This window comes from Aegilops tauschii, chromosome 2 (genome assembly GCF_002575655.3).
Source record: "Aegilops tauschii subsp. strangulata cultivar AL8/78 chromosome 2, Aet v6.0, whole genome shotgun sequence".
Lineage (NCBI taxonomy): Eukaryota > Viridiplantae > Streptophyta > Magnoliopsida > Poales > Poaceae > Aegilops > Aegilops tauschii.
The window spans coordinates 332,102,443-332,107,979 of NC_053036.3; the positions used below are offsets into that span (position 1 = coordinate 332,102,443).

Sequence of the window (5,537 nt, forward strand, 5' to 3'; positions counted from 1 at the left end):
TGAAACATCATCTGAGGAAGAAACTGAAATGCCACGCCCACAACGATATAGCATCGACAGGAGCATGTTGCTATTTGGCAACATAAGATGCATTAATAGAAATTGCACGCAGTATAGCTGACGAAGCTGCGGCAGTATGGATATTTTTCACACAACGCCTAAACCATTTTTCTTCCTCTGGTACCAACAGTAATATTTTGAAGGTGAACATCTGAAAGCCTTAAACTGAAGAGCTGATTCCTATGAAGAAATCTGTGTGCATCATCACATGAAGTGCACTGGTGGCACAAATGCAAGCCTTAAAAGTCTTGTTAACACAAAATAACACTGGCGGATTCAAGATGCTGCAATACATTTTTAGGGCAGCCAATTGGATTCCAGGAACGCAAAGCAATTCCAGGTCATGTTGTAACCATCAATTTGCTGCCCCTTGACTACTCCCAAGTTTGGTCCTAGTCTCACCATGTACATCAATATGGGTGTATGCTATAACATTAGGATCTATTATTAGAATATGCACTAGAATTTATCCAAAAGCAAAGACAAGCTAACATCAAGTGCTTCAGTTGGCTGAAGAAAGGGACCCCATGCCATGAGGCCATGACTTGCTCTGTCATAAGCCCGCTGTATGAACCGCAAGATATGACCAGTAGTAGTGTGATCCAGATACTCAAGTCTGGAATGATTTTGTAGCATTGCCACTGGACCTCAGACGCTTATATTCACATAAATCAGAATGAAGCTGCATTAACAAATAAATTTCAGAAATGAGAAGCAATAACAACAGTTTAAGAAAAGAATACATGTTACATATAGTAATATTTCCCTGCAGCCCAATGGTACGAACAAATCAAAGTCGTTGTATTTGGCAGTGAAGCTAAAAGATATAAAATGCAAATTAACTATGATGTCACTGCCAAAGAAGCATAAATAGCAATCAATGTCTAATGAAAAATCAGAACAGAAGGAATTATTTTCAGAAAGTATAAATCACCTACATACATTTTTTTTGCTACATCAGTTGGCGAAGGCCCTCTTGCATATGTCAAAAATAGTACTACTATGTTTAGAAAAGCCGCTCACAACACAAAAAATGACATGACAATCAGAAGATCATAGCAGGAAATATAACCCTGATGAAGGGTTAGACCTCTATTCCGATTGCTCTTAAAAGCTTTGCATGGTAATATGATATTTACAAAGGTTGCCTAGATTTTAACAAGAAAATGTTACTGCTGATATGCCAAATTAAAAATGGGACAATCTGCTAGTGCTAAGTCATAAATAACCAGTATTTCCTATTTTTATCAAGTAAACTGCAAATCTAGCATGAAGAGAATTGACTGTTTAAAGGTGTACAACTAATAGTCATAAGATTAAGTACACCATTTTTCATGGATGAATATGGTACTCAAAGAAGAATACTCGTTGAGATAAAATGCGTTCCATGCCAAAAAAAAGAACATCCGAATCATTACTGGGGCAAGATGGGAACTATAAAAGAACATGCATCACATATGAACAAGTGAAAACTCATGGAAGTGACATGCCTTCGAACTTGAGATCCATTCTCCAGCCTCATTTTTGTACTATTTATGGAACTCCAGTTATGCTTTCATTGTAGACCGTGCAACTTCTTAGTAGGATGTAAACAAATAAAGCGATTGAATATCAAAAGCATGAATGGACCACAAATCATGAAAAATTAAAATCGGAGGACCGACATGTTCACAAGCTATGGAAAAATGTTCTTCACCAAAATTTTACCGCATCTTATTTCTTTTTCTGTTTCTTTCATAAAACTGCACAATTGTGACCCCGCTTCTGCTTCTGCCTGCTTGTCCTCGAGTCACTCACAGGCGCCAAGAACTAAATACTAAAACAATCAATGGTCGTCCCAAGGACCAATAAGATGTTAAATTGTTGCATGATCGACACGCGCACATGCAGATGACCCAGAGCCAATACACGAGGACGGGGAGAAGGAGAAACAAGAAGCACCTAGAGCTGAGCTTAATTTAATTAGCTGTTTGGTTCGTGTTTTCTGTCTCCATATGCATCATTGATGTGTCTATTGTAGCCTGCAAGAAAAGTCCACGAGAGCCTGCTTTCCCACACGCACACCTAATGAACAAAGCCAGCCACACACGCACCATTTGGCATGGCCTCCTCCCATCTGAACAAGTGACAACAAAACATTTCCAGCATCGTGAAATCCAATACATTAGCAACAAGTACATAAGCAACAACGTCGGTCGGGTATATGCATATTGTCGTATGCAGTAAAGGTGCCATGATTATTAGTTTATTACCACCACACCATTTTGTACGGTCTAGAACATGTATATGGACTGATTGTGAGGCTACAAAAAAAGGAGTACAATGGGTCCTTGTACGCCAAAGTATCTATCTACATACATCTAATTAAATTCAGATATCCGGTGAAATGTGTAAGGCTGAACCAAAATGTAGAACAAAGGAGCTGCTCGATCGAGTATTTACCAAGCCCAATTCATACCAACAATGTTTCAATGGTTTGCAGTTCTGAAATTGGTCACGACTATCTTCGGTAAGGACGAGCACATCTCAAAATTAATTGAAGAAAACTTGCACAACCATTGGTACTATGAGTAACTCTACTGATTGTTTGCAGCCTCTGAGATTATCCTAATAAAATCTCACCCAAGCAATCCGTTGAACTCGCATAGAGAAGAACCGCCTTTTCAGTAATGCTGCTGGCAGGGAAACTAATACAGAATTCAGTTGGCATGCATTTACTAAAAGTGAACTGTCTAACACATGAATTTTCTCAGTGGCGCAGCTCATAGAGAAGCTAATGCAGAATTCATTGTCCAGACTAATTTTTCACAGTCAGTATTTTGGTTAATAGTCCCCAAATTAATTTGGCTGAAGCCAGCAACATGGATATGTTTAGATTGTACTAACATTTAATTACTGCCGAAATATCAATTCAGTTAGAGGACATGATTATAAATAACACTAAATAAGCAATCTGCTCTTTATATGCGTTCCTGCATGATGGCCTATTTAACAATCGCCTCCCACCCAAATTAATCAGACTGTGCACATGCAAAAGGAAATTATGAGATATATAATTGACAAGCATCCTCACAAACAGATCTGTGCATCACCGATTCACACAATCATAAATATACCCATAAGCCCAATTTAGCAATCACATAAGCATGGATGTCTCTAATCCAACAACCACATGTACTTATGCCAATAATCTAACAAGAAAACAGCTTTTGCCTGCTCTAGGTGGACATGGCAGGGGGGAGAGACATGAGCAGCGCAACATATACCTGTTTCCTACGTGAGTAGCTCGGCGTCGTAAGCCATGGCGATGGATCCACACCATCTGCCACCCATAGGTGGACATGGCGTTGATGTCGCCCATTAGGCACTCAACTCGCCGCCGTCGTGCTCATCGACGAGAGCCGCCTCCATCAAAAGGATGAGCCGAGAGGGGAGGAAGCGAAGGAGGGCGGGTGGAGGCGGCTCGCACGGTGAGGAGGCGACGAGTCAAGCGGGCGAGGCGGCAGCTGGTGGGAGGAGGCGACAGGGAGAGAAGGGAATAGGAGAAGGGCGGCGAAACCCTAGCCGCCACTCGAGGAGGAGAAGACGCGAGAGATGAGGAGACGAGCGAGTTTTACCTGGGGAGGTGTTATCTGGACCCGTTTCCCTCTCTCTCTCTCTTTCTCGTTACGTGTAGCGATCCGGTAAAATGGACACGTGTACCATGCCAATGAGCGCTCTTACTGCGTACGTTAATGTTGTTAGGATTTAATTAGTTCTCTTAATTAAAGGGATAATCCTCCCTATGTAATATCTCGTGCGGTTGTTTCTGCAACCGTCGCGACCCACTCTCGCGCCCCTGCGAACGGACGCATCTCTTCGCTTGCGTCTGTTCCCTTGTATATATACTGTGATCGTCAATGGAATAAGAAACAGTTCGATTCATTGTTGTCTCTCGATTAGTTCCAACACGTTATCAGCACGCTCAAAACCGCTGGGCGAGAACGACGACGAGAAGAAAGCAACGGACCAAAGTCTTGATCTACTCTAATTGCTACATGAATAAGGTGCCACTTTCCGATTTCAATTTGGCAAGCATCAAACGATTTCATCAAGAAATATAGTACCTTTTTGGCATTCTCCGGGTCTGCGCACGCGGCGACTATCTCCAGGCACACAGCAGCATCCTCACGGCAGTTGCAGAGCCCTCCGTCGCTTGGCGGATGTGCGCATGGTCTTCACGACCGGCGCCGCGTGACGCGGAGGCTATGCGATGCCGCGGCATGACAGCGCCCGCTCAGAGCCTCGTTGCGCTTCTCGCGCGACGGCCATCGGCCCCGGTGAGGTCCCCCGTGGTGGCCTCCATCTGGGCCCGTCGGCTCCAGGCAAACGCTGCCTCGCCTGTCGCAGCCCTTGGCTCCACAGCGCTCCAGAGGTTGCCGTCGGTGGCGCACGTCCCAAGCGACGCCATCGTGCCGCCGCGCCTGCCATCTCCGACCCCCGCGGTCGTTGAGGTCGCCACCAGCCACGCACTGGCCTTCGTCTCGGCGACGACCGGCGCATCCTCCTTCGTCTTTGGTTTGGGCGCGGGCGGCTCCTCCAACCACGTGGTTGTCGACGCCGACGCCGACGCCGCGCCTGCCGTCCCCGACGCTGGCCACCCCTCAGTTTTCGCCGCGCTCTGGGGTTCGTCACCGCCTCTTGGCCCTCGGCGTCTCGCTGGCGAGTCCACCGTCGAGCGGCCGCTCCGGCACGCGGAGCCCCGCGGCACTCGGGCTCGCGAACGGCGCCTCCAACGGCGTCGCGCCGGGCACTCTGCTCCCTGGAGGATCCTCGGACGAGGAAGAGCGCGGCGGGAGTTTTTCTCGCCGCCGGTGAAGTAGCCGACCGGCCGTAGTCGTCTCCGCCTGTCTTGGTCGCGTGGAGTGGGGATGGAAGGCGCTGGGGATTTTTGATCCGTGGTACCTCTGCCTTATCTCTTCGCATGGCCAAGCTGGCTTCATCTAACATGGATTGCGTGGCCATGTGCATGCGGTGGAAATTTAGGCAACCGGCAGGCGTTGCTTTATTTGCTACTCCATGAGTACTTGCTCCTCTGATTGAACACAGTAGCAGATTATTAGTGTTCCAACACACTCCTAACAGTGATTTCATTCTTGTTAAAATTAGTACATATATTTTACTACTGTTTTCTGTTGAGTACCGAGGTATTCTATGTCTTAAGTTGATGTAATATATTTCCACGTTTATCACGTGTTGAGATTAATTATGTTCATTTGCAATTGAGATTTTTCAATCTCTTGTAAAGATAAATTTATTACCTCTAGAGTACTGATTTGCGATTGAGAATTTTCTTCTCTCGCAAAACAATCTCATTGCGATTGAGATTAATTTTCTCTCGCAAAATATTAATTCACTTTGCTGAATTATCTTGCAACTTGATACAACATCATCTCATTTAATTTGAGGTCTATACAATTCAAGTTCTCACTTGAACA

The 5,537-nt window shown here is 45.2% G+C and overlaps 1 long non-coding RNA gene across 1 annotated transcript; it reads right to left on the reverse strand.

Annotated features, from left to right (window-relative positions):
- Window positions 1-244: 244 nt before the first annotated feature.
- Window positions 245-3,664, reverse strand: LOC109771477 (uncharacterized). Its single transcript, XR_006670069.2, has 2 exons — window positions 3,327-3,664; window positions 245-742 (listed from the first exon to the last, which is right to left on the reverse strand). It is a non-coding gene; the product is annotated as an uncharacterized lncRNA (long non-coding RNA).
- Window positions 3,665-5,537: the final 1,873 nt, after the last annotated feature.